Below are 20,398 nucleotides of genomic sequence, written 5' to 3' on the forward strand. Positions count from 1 at the left end.
AGCCCTTTTGGAAAACATTATGGACGTTTCTCAAAAAATTAGAAATTGAGTTCCCATTTGACCCAGCAATACCACTTCTGGGAATATACCCTGGAAATGCAAAAAGGTAAAGTAGAAATGACATCTGCACTCATATGTTCACTGCAGTACTATTTACAATAGCCAGAATCTGGAAAAAAATGAGTGCCCAAGAACAGATGACTGGCTAAAGAAACTTTGATACGCCTACTCAATGGAATACTATGCAGCTGTTAGAAAAGATGAAGTCAGGAAATTTGCATATAAGTGGATTAACATGGAGAGTATCATGCTGAGTGAAATGAGTCAGAGAGGGACAGACATAGGAAGACTGCACTCATTTGTGGAATATAAAGTAACAAAATGGGAGACTAACACCCAAGAATAGCAGAGATAAGGACCAGGAAGATTATGCTGGGGAAAAAGGCAGCTCAGATAGAGAAGGGATCACCAAGTAAAGGATGCTTAGAGGACCTGCTCAGGATGGGAGATGTGTACTGAAAGTAGACTATAGACCAAACATGATAGCCATTTAATACCTGCATTACAGACCACAACACCCTAAGGGAGAGAGAGAGAGAGAGAGAGAGAGAGAGAGAGAGAGAGTAAAAAGGGAATCCGCCCACCACAGAGGCAGGGTGGGGGGAGTGGGGTAAAAAATAAAAGTTACAACTCCCACTGCTAAAGATGGTACTGGAACATGTGATAGTGCCAGAAAGTACGAAGGTAAGAAAAGGTGCTGAGGACGTCACAACAGGAGCCAAGATGACAAGATGACAACCTGGGGGATCTGGACATCAAAATAATAATAGGTCAATAAAAGCACCAAGGTTACAGCACCTGCCTTGCAAGCAGCCAATCCCCATTCAATCCCTGGGACCACAGATGGTCCCCAAGCATCTCCAAGAGAGATCCTGGAGTACAGAACCAGAAGTAAACTTGAGCACAGCCAAATGTTGCCTCCAAATCAATAATACAAATAATAAAGGACCCTCTCTTTTTCCTGAAGTTTTTTTTAATTCTATAGCCACTACAGAATTATAAATCTAAAGGCTGAAAGTATGGTTCTCTTGAATAAATGCAAATGCCTTTGACAAATAATTTACAGCTTAAAAAAAGATGACTCCAAAAATTAATCATTGATTGGGAGAATGAGATGCATAAGTAAGGTACATTTGCTCTACAAGGAATGCAAGGTGTGTGTGTACTTATACCTAATGTGTTAAAAGAGGCTTGAGAAAGATGACCTAGAAGAGGCAGAAGAACCCTGCTGTGGAAGAAGCAAGTATGTGATATCTAGGTCAGGCAGACAGATGGTGTGACATGAGTGTGCACAGGTACACACTGACACAGAATTAAAGACCAACGAAGAGGGGTCTAGCGAACATCTCCAACATTATTAGGAGCAAAGACACGGAAGCGGGAAGTGACTTTACTGAATATCTGTTACTATAGTCCGGCTCAGTTTCCCTTCTCCTGTAACAAAACACTATTTCTGCAGCAAGCCCAATCAACAAACAGACCCCAGCCCCACAGTCTTTGGGAGGTAGAAAATATAAGTCCCAGGCTGGAGCACTTGGAACGCACTATATGCACTGCCAGAGTGATTAGATCTGACAAGGCACTTGACCTGAATAGATGCAATCAGAATTCTCTGGAGCTCCCAGGATGCAATACACATTTAAATCACTTGGGAATCTGGGAAAATGATGCTTCTAAACTAATAGGTTTAGGAAGGATGGGGAATAGTGGATTTTTTGGGGGGGGCTTTTTTGGTCACATCCATCGATGCACAGGGGTTACTTCTGGCTTTGCACTCAGAAATTACTCCTTGTAGTGCTTGGGGGACCACATGGGATACTGCAAATTGAACCCGGGTCAGCTGTGTGCAAGGCAAATACCCTACCCGCTGTACTATGGCTCCAGCCCCTAAATAGTGGATTTTTAACCAAAATCTTAATGATGTTAATGCTAAAGGTTCAGGGTCATGAAGTGAATTTTAATGCCATTCTGGAATGTTCCAGAACACTGGAGAGTCCAGAGCTGCTCATACAACAGACTGATTTAAGGGCTACTGGTTTTCTTTTTTAAAAAAAAAAATTCACATTTCCTCATTGTATGACTAAAAATCATGAAAGCTTGTAACTATCTCACAGTGATTCAACAAAAAAAAAATAAAATAAGATTCATGTTTCCTTTGCTTTCTGTTTATATCCTCATGCTTTTGTTGTTATCATTGGATTATACACTCTTTAAAAACAGAAGCTAAATATTTATCCTCTGGATAAGGACAAGTGACATTGCCCATTTCTTTTAAGTCATAAGGAGGAAGTTTTATTTGAAGAGAATTCCCAGAGACTGGCTTACTTCCAGTGGGGTTCTGGGGAACAAGCAATGTGAAGCCAGGACAGGGATCCTGTCGGCTGCATGCAAGCAAGTACCTGCACCCCTGCACTATCCCTTGGGCCCTGGCTGACTGTTTTGAAGCACCTTTGAAGAGACCTCAGAATGTCTTAGGTGTCTATCTTTTTATGTGCCCAGAACCAACCAGCCTTATGGATTCAACTGCCTTCAAAGGTGCCTGCCTTGTTTAGAGACAATCCCAACTGCCTTTTTGTATGCACGCAAGATTTTCTTTAAGAAGGGAAAATACCTTCTTTTAACCAAGATCTCTCAGTAGAAGTCCTGAGTTTTTCAAGATCACCAATTATTTATCTTCCTGAAAAAGTTGTTTCCGTCTGAGTCATGACCCTGAGGTGCCACTGTGTGCCAGTGTTGGTATTGCTGCTGTGAAGCTGCAGTGCTGTTTCACCCTGTCCAGGCCAGTGTCGAGATCGGCCACCTTTACCCCAGCCCCCTGCCCCACTCCCACTTAGTCCTCAGTTTACAAGTCTATGGACCATATTACAAAAGTGATATTTGATACATATTACATGCTATGGCACATCTCCAATAACCTAGACACATGTGCACACACACTCTCTGAAAAGATAGACTGTCACAAGAGAAGTGCTCACAGAGCAGCACCCGGGGCTCTCTTCCATTCTCTCAGGCCAGGCAGCCTCCCAGGGGACGTTCTCTTCATCCTCATGCTCTTGCTTTCCAATTCTGCCAGAGACGGAGTGAGGGTGACGCCCCATCCAGGGGAGTGGCGACAGCCGCCAGCCAGCCTGCATTCTCTAGTCCGCACACATTCTTTCTGATTCCCGTGTTTCCCTTCGGAGGAGCCAGGGGCCCCCACATGATTCTCAAGCCATGGGACGAGGCCTGTGCTATTTGGCCAAACAAGCCATCGGGTAGCGCTAGAGCCTAGGATGCCGCAGTGCTGGGGCCACGTGTGCTGCCAACTAGCAGGCACTACCCGGCAGGTGCTCCAGGGCCCCCGGGTACCCCTGGAGGTGCTCTGGAGTCCTGAGCACTGAGGCTGTTGCTCCAGAGTGACCCTGTACTGTCTCCCTGGCTCCTTCTGGCATCTTCCAACTGGCTTAAAAGATAAAGCAGAAGAGAAAAAGGACCATCCCTCAGACACCAGAAGTTAGCTGCATCTATAAAATTATGTCTTATAAACTTATTTTAGAAATTGACCATAATTTTTAGATTATAGGCATTTTTCACCACAAAGATAAAGAGAAAAAGATATTACTTTAATTATGATCGATCTACAATTTCACAAATGGTCTCAAGGATGACTTTTACAGATGATTTTACTGTGTACGAATATAAAAATGCATTCTAATAGTTCAATTTTACATTTGTAGTGTCCTTTTTATTTTTTTTTATTTATTTTTTTTGCTTTTTGGGTCACACCCGGCAATGCACAGGGATCATTCCTGGCTCATGCACTCAGGAATTACCCCTGGCAGTGCTCAGGGGACCATATGGGATGCTGGGATTCGAACCCGGGTCGGCCGCGTGCAAGGCAAACGCCCTACCCGCTGTGCTATCACTCCAGCCCCTGTCCTTTTTATTTTTAACCCATAAAAAGATTCATGTTCAACATAATATCTTTTACTAGCCAGAGTTCTTTTGTTTAATTAGTTCTTTTTTCAATTGCAACAACAATTAGAATATGTTAAATTGTAGCTTTTTCTTTTTTTAAGGCACTTCTACAAAAAGGAAAGGGAATAAAGGGAAAGCACAGAGTTCCTGGGCAAATGATATCAGCGCATAGTTTAAAGAATCTAAAGAACAGATATGAAACAAATTTTTTAATATTCATTTTAAATATCTGAAAGAATTCTGAAAGAGTACACATCTACCAGTTCAGGAATGTGTTAAACTATTGGTCATTACACTTAGAAACATTGTACTGTTTAGAGCAAGAAATATAATTGGATACATGATTTATCTTGAGTTGTTCATACACACACTCTCACTCAAAAGGTCAGAATGGGAGCAGTCTGTCATGGTTAATTTAAATCGCTAAATTCTTTGGAGTATTTGAAATGTGCTCATTTCTATGGTCTAACTGAGTTTTTTTCAATTAACTTGTTATCAGTCGTGCAGAATTAGGTAACCTTCGAGCAGTTCTGTTTCTGAGGCCTTACAGATTTGTCTTTCACCTAGAACTTTGACAGCTGGATTGCCTTCGAGCATTTGCTCACACACATGATACTAAAATGCTACACTGACTTCTCACCTGACTCAGTTCCTTGGAAACCTAACCTGCAGAATTCAGAATATCCCTGTAATATTTGTGTTGTTTTAACACGTGACAGGCAAGATGTTTTTCTTTCAGATATAAAAATGCAGTGACAAAATGACCTCTCTCAAGTGTTGTATGTAAAGAAATACAGTATAGGAACAAATGGTCAAAGACAACAAAATCTGAAAACAGGTTTATAGAACTTCTTAAGAATGGCAAGGAGGCCACCGAGATGTGATCCTGGGGGCCGCACGTGTGCGGCCTCCCCGCAGCTGCACAAGCATGATTCCAGAGGCCAGCTAAACTACTTTTGGTATCGGCAGCTCCTTGCAGAATGTCTCCAGACTGAGAACTAAGTCTTGGTCCCATGCCTGCCCAGGAGGGGAAAGGTATTTCTCTCTCGCCTTTTTCCTTGCGGGGGGTGAAGGGCGTGGCGACCGCCATATTATGAGGACCACAGATGAGAGTTACAAGCTTGCAATGATCCAATAACTGGAAGAAAGTTCCCTGGACTTAGTTGCTAAAATACAGAAATCCAAAACCGGCCACGCGACCTCATATCTCTTCACAACAGGTCTGACTCTAGTGGGGAACTCCTAGCAATAATAGTGAGGTTTTTGTTGAAATATTGAATGTAACCAAAGTAAAGAGAAAGTAAAGTGAAATTTATCCGTTTGAGGTGGGGGGAGTCCAGGATGGGAGGTATACTGGGTTTTTGGTGTGGTTTTGTTTTTTTGGTGGTGGAATATGGGCACTGGTGAAGGGATGGTTGTTTCAGCATTGTATAACTGAGACTTAAACCTGAAAGCATTGTAATTTTCCACATGGTGATTCAATAAAATATATATTTTTTTAATTTTTAAAAAAGAATGGCAAGGAATGAGCTCTAGAAAGATTTGGAGGGGGACCTGAGGGAGTGGTGAAGGTAACTCTAGGGGGGAGGTTGTGGGGTTGAAACATTATATGCATTAAACTCTACCATGAAGAGTATTTAAATCACTATCCTTCAAATAATATATGCGAAATAATACTTATGATGGATATATTTTATATGTATATATATATTTGGGCTGGAGCCATAGTGCAGCAGATAGGGCATTCGCCTTGCACACAGCTGACCCAGGTTCGATTCTTCCGCCCCTCTCAGAGAGCCTGGCAAGCGATGAGAGTAACCTGCCCGTACGGCAGAGCCTGGCAAGCTACCCGTGGCGCATTCAATATGCCCAAAACAGTAACAACAAGTCTGACAATAGAGATGTTACTGGTGCCCACTCGAGCAAATCGATGAGCAACGGATGACAGTGATACAGTGATATTTTAAGAAATTTATATCCTTTAAGTACCAGAGAGGTAGGTGGTTGGTAAAATGATAACTGGAAATATGGTAGATGGAGCTGGCTACCATAGTATCAGACACATCCCCCTGGTGTAAACAATTAAACTGTAAGAAATATATAAAGCATGGATTGAATTGATGACACTGTGATTTCTGGAGAAAAGAAACATGTGAAAGTCACTCTCACCCCACCCTTCTACCTAAGGCATTCTCCAAATAACAGTCCAGGGAAGTGATGTCAGAAGGGAACAGAGGTCTCACTGGGGGAAAAACAGAGGCCAAAGCTTGGGTTGGTTGAGGATTCTGCAAAGTGGAAGGAGGGGTAATGCAGAAGAGCAACAACACAAGGAAAGAAAATCCAGAAATCTACATGGGGATCACTTAAATATCTGACTGAATGTTAGGATGCACCAACAGAGTGAGACTCCGGGAAACCTTGCAAAATATAAGTATGAAGGGGCTGGAAAAAACCTAAGTGCACACAGCCTGAGTCCCAGCCAGAGCCCAGAGACCTCAGGGACATGCAGGTTACACTGTGAGGTCTCAACAGGCTACTGCTGTGGTGGGAAGACACTATCAGGAAACAACAGCAAGACACACATATCTCTGGAGCAGTACAGAAATTTAACCCTGACTTGTGCTGACATTTCAAAGGGTAATAGAACCTGGAACCACTGGCTTACATGCTCTCATTTTTGAGCCCCCAACTGCACCCTCCCCCTAGTCTCTAGAGAAGAGGCATCACTGTGCGAGCAGTTCCTGCATAACTCCCACATGATTATCTGGGCTGCTCTCTTTCCCCCAGATACGGTGATGCTTGCTCTTATCACATAACCCTGTGAGAGGAAACAGAGCTCGGAAACCGATACAAGATACTCCATAGGTAAATAGTCACTGTCTCTGATCTTGCGCCCACTGTCAGCATGAAAAAGTACAGATTTGGAACACATTGCAGGGGGGAGGGGGCGGTAAAGAGATAGTACCGTGGGTAGTGTGCTCTCCGGCATATAGCCAACCTGGGTTCGACCCTTGGCATTCTGTATGGTCCTCTGGGCACCACCAGAACTAATTCCTGAGTGCAGAGCCTGGCGCACTCCCTGAGCATTGCCAGGTATGGCCCAGAAATGAAAAAAAGAAAAAGAACATATTGTTGAACTGGAGACGTAGCAGGGCTGGTAGTCTGCTTGCTCTGCACGCCGTCATTGGGAGTTCAATCGCTGACACCACAGATGGTCCTTCAGCACTGTGAGGAGTGATCCCTGAGCTCAGAGCCAGGAGTAAGTCCTGAGCACCACTAGGTGTGGTTGCCCCCCACCCCCGCCCCGAAAAAACCAAACAAGAATATATTGCCCTAGATGTAGAATAAATACTGCATATTCCCTTATTTTTTTGCAGAATATTCATACATTTATTGATAATGAAATTATGGCCTAAATATTTACAACATATAGGAGACCAGAGGATAAGTTTATACAAAGTCAGCCTGCAAAGTATTCAAATGTGCAAAAATGACAACTCAGTATCTCAAAACTACTCCTGGTTCTGCAGACTAGCTCCTTTACTTTCACACACCAACATTTGATACAAAAAAGGTGTTTTTTTCTTTTTCTTTGGGGGGGGGACAAAATTTGTAATGCCAAGAAAATAGGACAAGTTGCAATTTCAGTCACAAAGTCCACATTTTACTGCCAGTGGTCAAATCTCTATTTTAGCTGCAACCAGCTCAGAGACAGACCGACCACTGGGTTTCATCTCTGTGATGAGTTCTGATCAGCTTTGGATCAGTTGAGACAAAAAGTCTTAGGAGGGCAATAAAATCTTGCCACAAAGGCTGAGACAAAAGTGTGCCTGAAGGTGCCAGCTTTGGATCATCCCAATAAAAAGACACAACTTAAAAAAATCATCCCATTTTCCTATGCAGATCCAATATACTCAATAGTCTTGTTTGTTCTGGGTCACATCCAGCAATGCTCAGGGGTAACTTACTCCTGGCTCTATACTCAGGAATCATTCCTGGCGGGGCTTGAGGGACTGTATGGGATGCCAGGGATTGAATCCAGGCCAGCCCATGCATAAAGCAAGTGTCCTATTCACTGTACTATTGCTTCAACCCCTCAAAAGTCTTAAATTAGTAAAACCACAGATTTTTGGAACAGAAAGACTCCCAAATGAATTAAGGTTGAGAAGCTCGAGATCTAAGTGCTGAAAAGAAGGTCAATTCATTTCTTCACTAATAGGAAGTCTTTTTAAATAATCAGTTATTATCAAAATGGACCAAACTGTAGTAAAATACAAGTGAAACTTTCTTTATGTGAGAAGAGAGAAATGTGGAAAGACTGGATCAGGTCAAATGCACATGGGAATGGCCCTTTCGGGGGCACCTGGTTGAATGAACACATTTCACCACCTGTTAAAAAAGCTTCTGCAACAAATTTGTGTTCCTAAGGAGAGTTTAAAACAGAGGTGACGGCCAACTGCAGGAGGGAGGGTGCTTGATAGTGAACAGCACCCCGATTTGACAGGGGGATCGGCATTGCTCACTTCCGAAAAGGTCCAAGATGGTTCCAAGTGGAGGCCCAAAGAGTTGTTCAATCAAATATATGCATTATTGCTAAAGAGAGTTGCCGAGGGTCAAAGTTCCGCTCCACTGCTGTCTATGGGGCCATCCAGAACGGCATCTGCTGTTTGGCTCGAGGCTGCGATGAAGGGTACTGATAACCCAAACTCCAGCCCTGTGGAAAACTACTTGCATTTTTATGACCCCCATGGTGCTCCTCCTCCTCATCCAAGAGTCTGCAGCATATGCCACTAAGCCAAAACCCTTCTCCATCGTTTTCAGCTTCTTGACTGGGTAATCTAGAATAGAGAAAAACAACCCCAACCCCATTCCCCCAAAAGAAAAAAGAAAGATAATACCATCAATTCGTTAATTAAAAAAAAGATGTTAATTGTAAGTGGTTAGTTGGACACCATTTTGAGGTCACAGGGTCAATGGTCACCCAAAACCGTTGACGATCACACGAAAAACAGCACCAGCACCAGCAAATGTGAATCCACCAGAACCATGTAAGAAAACAGAGAAAGAAAAAAACACACACCAAAAAAAAAAAGAAAACAAAACAAAAAGGAAAGTTAGCAAGTGAGTTGCTGGAGGCTGACATTTCATCTTTTAAAGAGTTAAAAGAAAAGAAGAAAGAAAAAAATGTATTGCTTATTTTTACTTTGATGCTAAGGATCCTGTAAGATTCCAAGTTCTCAGATAATATAAAACAACACTTTTGTTTTGGGGGGCTACACTAGGTGCTCAGGGTTTACTCCTGGCTTTGTGGCAGGGATCAGTCCTGGTGGGCTGGGAAGACTATATGGGGTGTCAGAGATTGAACCTGGGTCGGCTGCATGCAAGGCAAGCACCTCCCCACTGTACTATAGATCTAACCCTGTTTTTACTTTAAATTTATTTATATAAATATATTTTGGCCACAGCTGATGATGCAGGGCTTACTCCTGGCTCTGCACTAAGTAATTACTCCTGGCGGTGCTTGGGGGGCCACAATGGGTGCCAGGTATAAAATCTGGGTCAGCTGAGTGAAAAGCAAATGCCCTCCACAATGTACTATAACACTGGCCCATTTTGCTTTTCAATAGCCATATCCTGATGATTAAAACTCAAAGCGCTCTATGGGAGATGTGGCTCAGAACCACAAACACGGAAAAGCAAATTATGATTCCTCTATCAGACTGTTATATTCAGACAATAAAGGCAACAAAATGTTGAAGTGACCTACTAATCATTAGCCATTTCCTAGGGCTTTAATGCCACTGATTCTATGTATAAAATCTAAGTTGACCAACTCTTTTTCTAGACACACATCAGTTGACAATAAAAGGCTGTGTAACTAGGTGATGTCCACATAAAAAAAAAAGGTATTTTCATTAGCCAGGAGATGACAGAGGTTGCATTAAACATCTGGATGAATCACACACCTAAATGAGCATCAGGTCTGAAACTAATAGCTTAAGACCAGCCTTAGCCATTCCCAGTCCCCCAGCTCCACCTTACTCACCATGGCTCCCCGGTAAAGGTCCAGACCCCGTTCCTTTCATCAGGTTCTGATTTTATGCCAGTCACTGGAAAGGCTGGTGGAGGCATCAACTGCCTGTCCCTCTCCCGCTCTTTGCCCAAGGAACTTGCCGCCTTCGGTACTGCACCTTCAATTTCATTGTGACCGAAGAAGCCTGTACCTGTCCAGTGCTAGCTGGAGGCTGTACTTGGGTTATCAGGTATTGTGTTGGCACAGGAGGGACTCCAGTAGGTAATGCTGGCAAGACTCCAGGTGCCAATGAAACGGCTGGTGGCACTATGCCTGGGACTCCATAAGGAGGTTGAACTGGCTCCTGAGGAGGGGGAACAACAGGGTAACCAGACTGATAGCCATTGGATGGATAATATGGTGGCTGAGGAGGGACACTAATAGCAGAGGGTTGTGTATAGCCTGGCAACGGCACAGCAGTATTGATTTGATTCACAAATCGAGAGTACTCAGCATGAACTGTTTGCAAGAGATTCTCACAGAGCTTCTTGGCAGCAGTCAGGCCTTCAGGTTTGGGATGACTTATGTAGATATACATCGGTTAAAGGCTTCTCGGCCAGATGCTGGTTCAATGCAGCCAGAACCTTTGCCTCGTAGGAAGACTCTGGCGCCTGTTTCAATCTGAATATGCTGCAAATAGGAGCAGCCTGGGCCTTCTACTTTCTCCCTGACATTGAAAGTGGGTACGGTGTGCTCTAGACCCACAAATAACTTATCCTGAACATAATGCATCCCTGACTGGAAGGCAGGCTTCTGGCTAGCCGCTGGAGAGATCTGCGTCATGGGTGCTGGCTGGTGGCAGACAGTGACTGTGGCGCATTAAATGTGGGACTTGTCCCGGTGGCGGCCTTCACTACCCTGTTGGTAATGATTTCTTTGATTCGATTCACTGCTCTGTCCACTAACCCCCGGGTCTGGCCCTGAACATGAAGATATAATGGACGGTCCCCGGGTCCCACTTTGGCCTTCTCCTCGGTGGTCATGAATCGCCCTGGAGTGGACACGGCGGCCCCACTAAGCCGACTGATCTCATCCTGAGTTTGGCCCCGAGTCAGCAAGTTTCTGCACGTGAGAGGCACACCATTGATCTCAACCTCAGCCACCACCAGGTCATCCTTGCTCTTACTACTCGTCAGGCCTTTGCCAGGGGCTTGAAGCTTCTCGGCCGCGCTCTGCGTGGGCTTCAGCTTCCCTTTGGCCATAAGCATGGCGTTGATCTTGGCGGCCACCGCGGCGGCGGCGTCCAGCGCCCCCGAGGGGGCCGCCGCCGAGCCCCCGGGGCTGCCCCCGCCGCTGGGCCCCTCCCCACCCGGGGCGGCGGGCTGAGGAAGAGCAGCGGGGCTGGGGCCGGCCCCAGGAGGCGTCGCGCTCCCCGCGGACATGGCGACCGGCTCTCCTCTGCCACCCGCCAACTACCCCCTGCACATCCCCTTAATAAAACTATTCTACTTCGCTGTTACTCTCCTGAAATTATTTTCTGTGAGGGTACATGGACCTGGGAAGCCGGGCCAAGATCAGGACTGACTTGCCTTCCCTGTACGGATCAAATCCCTCTCTTCAGGCGGAGGCTACAGCTACCCAAGGACTGGAACAGTGGGAATCAAGCCCCAAGCAGAGTACGCGGACTTCAAGTGTAGTCTAATACATTCTGGCTGGACAACATACACAGCACAAAGGTGCCTACAGCTTTTACGAGTTTGAACCCAGCGTGTCAAACATGAAAGTGGGGAACTGAAGTGATAGTACAGTGGGGAGGGCGTTTGCCTTGTAAGCAGCCAACCCGGGTTCAATCCCCAGCATCCTTGAGCACAACCAGCAGAAATTCTGTGTGCAAAGTCAGGAGTGATCCCTGAGCATCGCTGGGTGTGAACCAAGAAACTAAAAAACAAAAACAAAAAACATGAGAGTGGGCACTTGCTTGCTCTCTTTCTCCCACTCTTCAGTATCTTTCCCCCACTCCCTCTTTTCCCCCAACACTCTCCTCACTTCCCACTTCTCCAACGAATATCATTTTTAGATCCATTAAATCTAAAATCAAGAACGACTTCCCTGTCCTTAAAAATATCCTAAAGTCAAAGCCTAAGATAATAAATCTAACTCTCTACTATATAAATTACCTTCATAACAAAACTCAACCAATAACAAAACCCAGATTTTCAATACCCACGATTTTTAGAGTACAATGTGAAACTGTCAGACAAGAGAGGAAGCAAGAAAATATGATCAACACCAAAGAGAAAAACGTCACTAGGAATAGTCACAGAGATGGCACAGGTGTTGGAGTTAATAGACAAGGACTTTAAAACAGCTATCACCTATCAGATCCCTTTAAAACTATAGAAGCAAAACCTCATTTTTTTTTAAATAATCAACATTTTTTTTTGTTTTTTGGGTCAAACCTGGCAATGCACAGGAGTTACTCCTGGCTCTGTGCTCAGAAATTACTCCAGATGGTGCTCAGGGGTCCATATGGGATGCTGGAAACAAACCCAGGTAGGCCCCATGCAAGGCAAATGCCCTTTCTGCTGTACTATTGCTCCCCTCTTCTCACGCCCCCCATCCATGCCCAAAGAATCAAAAACTACCTCCACTGAAATCTTAAACCACTGAAAAAGACCTTTGGGATGCAAGATTTTGTGACAGGAGTTCCAAATAATCCCACTTCACATGAAATAATCTTTATTTAGTTTCCTGTCTTATTTTTTTGTAGTTTATACCCCAGGGGACAGCATAATGAATTAGCTGAAAATTGAATTCTTAGAGAAATAACATGCTGAATTCTAAGAAAACACGGTCTTTAAAAATATGACTTTACTTATTCATCAGTATAAACAATAACTTGCCTACTACATGCATGATGTGACAGATACTGAAATAAGTTAAACATGTTCTAATTAGAAATATATAAATACTCATATTATACCCTATGAGGTATGACATAGGCAGTAAAAAAATGAAATTAAATGTACATTTGTAAACCCCAAAGGGGTGTTTGGTACACCAAATACTTTTAATTTGTTGCCGTGAATAGTTACCAACCTCTCAACTATGTACGTGTGAAGCCAATCTGAGGCTAGGTGTGCTAACAGCCTGCTCACAGGGGCCTGAGTTTAATTTTAGTTCAAACATTCCTCCTTTAAGAAAAACACACAGGCATGCAAACATAAATTATCTTCACACCAGTGAAAATGAAACCTTATATTAAGATAAAACTTTCTGGAAAACTTCCTATTAAATTCTTTATAATGTTACAAAATAAAATTCCTGATGATATTTGTACATATTTTTGTGTGTGCAGAATAAATGCTTTAAATGACTATAAATGCTCATAAATGGTAATAAAGTGAGGCAGGGAGATATTTTTAAAGTGGTTATTGGCTAGCATACTTTTCTCTATCTCCTTCAAGTGTAATATAAAAGGAAGAAAACAAACATTCCCAGCTGCCTTGTGCCTTTGCTCTAGTCACCTTTCCTCCTTTTTCACTATCTACCAGCCCTGCTCCAAGAAGTTTGACTCTTTAATGAAACAAAGCCTTGAAAAATGTCCCTCTCACGGTTACTATGTCCTCAGCAAGAGACATGAAAAATGGGACAACCCCCAACTGCTCTGGGCAGGTAGAGACTAACGCTGCTGGCTGTGTGACCGCACAAGGTGACACACTCGTGCCATCTTAGCAAAGCTCTGCCCCTGTCTCACCAGGAGAGTCCGGAGCCCCCTGACAACACAGAAAGGAAGCCTGTGACCTCTATTTCTGTCACCCAAACAATTTTCTCTTGGCAGTAAATTCTACATGCAACTTTGTAAATTAGAACATAAAAGGCAAATGTTTTCCGTTTACTTTTAAATACTGCATAAAGCGAAACATTTAAGGATTTCACAATTGTATAAAATACTATACATATTTACAAGAAAAAAATTTGATTTCTACGATGATTTACCTCCAGATATTAGTAGTCATCTGACAGTTTTAAATTTTTACTGTGTGAATAGCAGTAATTCTTGTTTCATTATATCCTCAATAATAATTCTGCCATTTGACAAAATAACATGGATCACATATATTCACTTAAATCATCAGTATTCCATGAGACTGTTACAACAAAGATTGTAACAGAAATAAACCACCATTTGACTTCAACACAAAATAAAATAAAATAAAATAAAATAGAGGAAATTAAGCAACTAAGTTGTGCCAAACGAGTCTCTATATCAGAATGTAAAGTATAACAAAGAGCACAGTCATCTAACAAATGAATGCCCTAAAAGTAATGAAAAATATAAAATCACTTCATTTAAATTATTTTTATATTTTATAATTATTTCTATTTTTGATCTCTAAGAGAGAAACAGCATGAATAAAGTAACACTAAAATAAGTTATATGATGGTCTACAGTTAAATTTATATGGAAATCATTTAGTAAAACTTCCATCTTTTAAATAAAATATGTAAATAACTATAACATTAATTATATCAATTCTGAGCACAACAAAACAAATTATTTTACCCGTAGGCTCTATTTTTTTAAAATCTCAGAGTAAATCTGACCAATTTTGAACATACTTCCATCTATTTTTTGTTTGAAAATTGAAAATCTGTAGCTATGCCCAACTGTCAGATATGAAGAGACTCTTAGCCAACTCTGAGGGTTGTCCATGGCAAAGAATTAAAACAGCAATAGATCTGGGGGAATTTTAGAACTTGTTTTTATAAGTTATCTTTGGATAGTAGCAACCAAATGTCTGTCTGAGGATGTATCACACAGCAACCATCAGTCATATGCCTCATGAGGAGTTCACTAGCTAAAATGAATACTGATAATAAAACTCCCTTGCTGTGTATGTTATCCTTAGATTTAAAACTTGTCTTAGTAGGCGTCAAAATAGATCTGTCAATGTTGACTTCCTCTATTTCATTCATTTCAAAGAGTCACATATTAGTGGTTATCTTGAACTACAAAGAAATACAAGTGAGGGCATTCTAACAGCTTGCTGGATACCAGAATTAAGGGAAGTTAATTTCCCTTGAGCCAACATGACATAAGCAATATCTCCAGCCCTGAAAAGAATTAAGTGAAGTCCTGTATCTCAAGTATTGTAACATTTTGTGCATTAAGTTCTAAAATAACAAGTATATATTCTAAAGATCAGCAAAATAATTCTTCCTTCAAGTAACTAGTGTTAAAATAACAAACTGCAAGCAGTTTAAGTCTCTGATCATTCTTACTAGAAATGTAAGACATATGTAGTTTTCTGGGTATAAACAAACACAGGGCTATTTACCAGGTTCACAAATGGCTTGAGAAAAGCAAATAAACTGACTTCCTGATAAATATAATGAATGATTAAAAAATTATAAATGATTTTCATTTACTATTTGATTAAAAGGATGCTTTGGAGAATATTTAGCCATGAAAAATAGTGAAGGAAAGTCACTGTCCAAAGCTTAGAATTTGGTGACCTTTAGTCAGACTATAATTACTAAAAAAAAGTCACTTAAGAACTTGTAACAAGCAACCGCTGTTGGAGAGGATGTGGGGAGAAAGGGACCCTTCTACACTGCTGGTGGGAATGCCGGCTAGTTCAGCCCTTTTGGAAAACAGTATGGACGACTCTCAAAAAACTTGAGGTTGAGCTCCCATTTGACCCAGCAATACCACTGCTGGGAATATATCCCAGAAAAGCCAAAAAGTATAGTCGAAGTGACATATGCACTTATATGTTCACCGCAGCACTGTTTACAATAGCCAGAATCTGGAAAAAACCCGAGTGCCCTAGAACAGATGACTGGTTGAAGAAACTCTGGTACATATATACAATGGAATACTATGCAGCTGTTAGAAAAAATGAGGTCATGACGTTTGCATATAAGTGGATCTACATGGAAAGTATCATGCTAAGTGAAATGAGTCAGAAAGAGAGAGACAGACATAGAAAGATTGCACTCATCTGTGGAATATAGAATAATAGACTATAAGACGAACACCCAAGAATAGTAGAAATAAGTACCAGGAGGTTGTCACCATGGCTTGGAGGCTGTTCTCTCACTCTGGGCAACTCAGAGAAGGGAACAGCAAGTAAAATGTGGTTGTTGGTCATGTGGGGGAAAGATGATGCGGGCCAAATATAGACTAGAGACTGAACGCAATGGCCACTCAACACCTTTATTGCAAACCACAACACCTAACCAGAGAGAGAGAACAAAAGGGAATTCCCTGCCATAGTGGCAGGGTGGGGTGGGGGGAGACGGGACTGGGAAGGGGGGGTGGGATGTTGGGTTTACTGGTGGTGGAGAATGGGCACTGGTGAAGGGATGGGTTATCAAACTCTGTAAGGGAGAAACATGAGCACAAAAATGTATAAATCTGTAACTGTACCCTCACGTTGACTCACTAATTAAAAATAAACTATAAAAAAAAAAAAGAACTTGTAACAGCATTCCTTCTTCACAAAAGGAAAAAAACTCAGTTCAACATTTTCAATGACATCAATAAAGATAAAACAGAGTCCAAGCAGCATTGTCTCACTAAAGAATGTAAGGAGGTATGACAGGTGCATAAGCTGGTGTGATAATAAAAAGCAGAATTACTTTTAGTCCTGTTAATGCTTTTAAATTCAATGCCCGACTGACATCATGCTCCTTATTTATTGTATCTTGGGTCAAACCACAACCACAACCAGACTTTTGATACTGTCAAACAGGAGGGTTTCCTTTATAGATTTTCCCCATATCTACAAATTATGGACAAGATCCTTACTGCCAAATCAATAAAGTGATCTTGACTGTCAAGACACCTGCAATAGCTTAAGCTTTTAAACCTAACATGTCTAGGCATTAAACAAAGTCCAATAATTTAGGTCACTGTCACTGTCACTGTCATCCCGTTGCTCATCGATTTGCTCGAGCAGGCACCAGTAACATCTCTATTGTGAGACTTGTTGTTACTGTTTTTGGCATATCAAATACACCACGGGTAGCTTGCCAGGGCAAGATACTCTTGGTAGCTTGCTAGGCTCTCCGAGAGGGGCGGAGGAATTGAACCCGGGTTGGCCGCGTGCAAGACAAACACCCTACCGCTGTGCTATCGCTCCAGCCCAATTAATTTACCAGTAAAAGGTATATACATGAAAAGAATCCACCAAAACAAGTTCTTAGATCACATAAAAAAATCTGAGGTATAAACTATGGAAAACAATTTATATAAGAGTAACATTCTGGGCTAGAAAGGCAGTACAGAAGGTAAGGTGCTCGCCTTGCGTGTAGCCAACCCACGGTTCAATCCAAGCACCACCAGGAGTGATCCTGAGCAAAGAGCCAGGAAGTCCTAAGGACAGCCAGGTGTGGCAAAAAAACAACAAAAAGAGTATTGTTTTAACTAAGAATATACATATACGTGCTAGCTGTTAAAGAGCTGACAGAGAGCAGAGTAGACATATTCTTATTTTTCAAGTTTATAGTCTAGCAAGGCAAACTATTTAAAATCAGAGTACAATTAGTGAAGGCTGTAATAGTAGTGGAAGTATAGGAAGCTATGAAAGTATGTAGCAATACTCCACAGTATATATTTTTCAAAATTCTAAACCCAACCCACCCCACAAAGAGAAATTCATTTACCTTAAAATCCAGATCCCACATATATAGTAAAATAATATACACAAATACACATAGAGATAGTTAATATATAATTAAAATAGAAATTTTTATAAAATAATATTTACCAATAAAATTTATTATAACTATTTTTTATCCATTTCAAAATTTTCAAGCCTTAGCTTGAAACATTAAATTAATTTTATGATCCCTGTATGATCTTAATCTAAAGTTTTAAAACACACACACACACACAGACCACTGGTATTTTAAGTCAGCTGTATCACTTACTATCGGTACAAATTCCTGGGACCCACCTATAAACAATGTGTTCTAGAAACTGTATTTCAACAGGCTCTTCAGATAATTCTTAGTCTTATCAGAGTTTGAAATACCTTGGTGTCAATTAAATGCAAAATCTAATAGCAAGAGTTTTCAGACAGAGAAAGCAGAAGAATATTATTGCTATTATTCATAGAAAATGGAAAATCTGAAGCAGGAATGGAGTGTGATATGTTTAAGGAAGTTCACAGGAACAAGAAAGTTTGGGGCCATAGTTGGAAGCCGGCCTCATGAGCTGGGGGAGAAGGCAGCTGGAATAGAGAAGGGATCACTAAGACAATGATGGTTGGAGGGATCATTTGGGATGGGAGCTGTGTGGTGAAAGTAGATAAAGGACCAAACGTGATAACCTCTCAGTATCTGTATTGCAAACCATAATGCCCAAAAGTAGAGAGGGAGTATAGGGGAAACTGTCTGCCATAGAGGTAGGGGGAGGGCTGGAGAGGGGTGGCATATTGGGGACATTGGTGGTGGAGAATGTGCACTGGTGGAGGGATGGGTGTTTGATCATTGTATGACTGAAACTCAAACATGAAAGCTTTGTAACTATATCTCACAATGATTCAATTAAAATACATAAATAAAAATTTTTAAAATGCTCATTTGAAAGCATTCACTGCAAAAAAAATAAGAAAATCTGGGGCATTGAAAAAGCAATGAAAATGAAAAGGTGGGAATAGTTCTGGGTTGGAGAGGTAGAATATAACGGGTAAGATATTTGCCTGGCAAGCTACCGACTCTGGTTCTATCCCCAGTACCATACAGAGTCCCCAGAAAATCCTAGGAGTGATCTCTCTCTCTGAAGACAGAAGCCAGCAGTAAGCCCCGGGCAAGATACCCCTTCTCATTTGCTCCATGCTACTTCAATAATAATCCAGAGGCATTAATAATATACAAGTCTTTCAAGAAAGATTTCGACAAATAGCTAAATGTTAAAGACATTATGCTAAGTGAAATGAGCCAGTCACAAATAGACAAATATTATATGCTTCTACTTACATGAAGCATAGGAGGGTCAAATTCCTGGAGAGAGAAAGTAGAATGATTGCTACCCTTTGGGAGACTTTGGGAAAAGAGGAACAGTGAGATGTTACTTAATGGGCATAAAGTTCCTAGAGGCTGGCCACATGACAATGTTAATGCACTATACATACTGAACTATAAGCTTAAAAACCATCATTGTTCTAGACTTGTATAGTAAAGTTGCAGGCTATAAAATCAATACCCAAAAGTCCATGGCTTTCCTATACACAAATAATGAGAGAGAAGAAAGCGACATGATAAAAGCAATCCTGTTCACAATTGTGCCTCAAAAGATCAAGTACCTTGGAATCAGCTTAACTAAGGAGGTAAAGGACTTGTATACAGAAAACTATAATATGCTACTTCAGGAAATAAAAGAGGACATGAGAAGATGGAAATATATCCCCTGCTCATGGATTGGAAGAATTAATATTGTCAAAATGGCAATACTCCCCAAAGCACTGTAAATTCAATGTGATCCCTATAAAGATACCCTTGATATTCTTCAAAGAAATGGAGCAAGCACTCCTGAAATTCATATGGAACAATAAGCCCCCACTAATAGCTAAATCAATTCTTGGGAAAAAGAAAATAAGAGGAATCAACCTCCCCAACTTCAAACTCTAGTACAAAGCGGTAGTAATTAAAACAGCATGGTATTGGAACAAAGGCAGAGCTGCAGACTAATGGAACACAGTTGAATATTCTGACACACACCCCCAAAATATATGATCATCTAATCTTTGATAAGGGAACAAGAAATGTGAAGTGGAGCAAGGAAATCATGTTTAACAAATTGTGTTGGCAAAACTAGACAGCTAAATGCAAAAAAAAATGGACTCAGATCTCCACCTATCACCATGTACAAAAGTCAGATAAAAATAGATTAAAGACCTCAACATCAGACCAGAATCCTTAAGGTACATTGAAGACAAGGCCGGCTAACCCCTCCACGACATTGTAGCCAACGGTATCTTCAAAGATGACACGCCAATGGCCAAGCAAGTGAAAACAGAGATAAATAAATGGGACTACTTTAAACTAAGAAGCTTCTGCACCTCCAAAGATACAGTGACCAAAGTACAAAGACAGTCTACAGAACAGGAAAGGATATTTACTCAATATCCATCCAATAAGGGATTGATATCAAGGATATACAATGCACTGGTTGAACTCCACAAGAAGAAAACTGCTGACCCGATCAAAAAATGGGGTGATGAAATGAACAGAAACGTCCCCAAAGAAGAAATCCGAATGGTTGAGAGGCACATGAGAAAATGCTCTACATCACTAATCATCAGGGAGATACAGATCAAAACAACAATGAGATACCATCTCACACCACAGAGACTG

General features: G+C 41.5%; 1 protein-coding gene and 1 pseudogene across 7 annotated transcripts in view; both read right to left on the bottom strand.

Moving 5' to 3' along the window:
- The window catches only part of LRRC49 (leucine rich repeat containing 49), a 135,198-nt gene that overhangs the window by 57,017 nt on the left and 57,783 nt on the right, over positions 1–20,398 (bottom strand). The gene's annotated exons all lie outside the window — the stretch shown is intronic.
- LOC105943122 (KH homology domain-containing protein 4-like) lies at positions 7,394–11,472 on the bottom strand (annotated as a pseudogene).

The sequence above is a fragment of the Sorex araneus genome, chromosome 3 (genome assembly GCF_027595985.1).
Source record: "Sorex araneus isolate mSorAra2 chromosome 3, mSorAra2.pri, whole genome shotgun sequence".
NCBI lineage: Eukaryota > Metazoa > Chordata > Mammalia > Eulipotyphla > Soricidae > Sorex > Sorex araneus.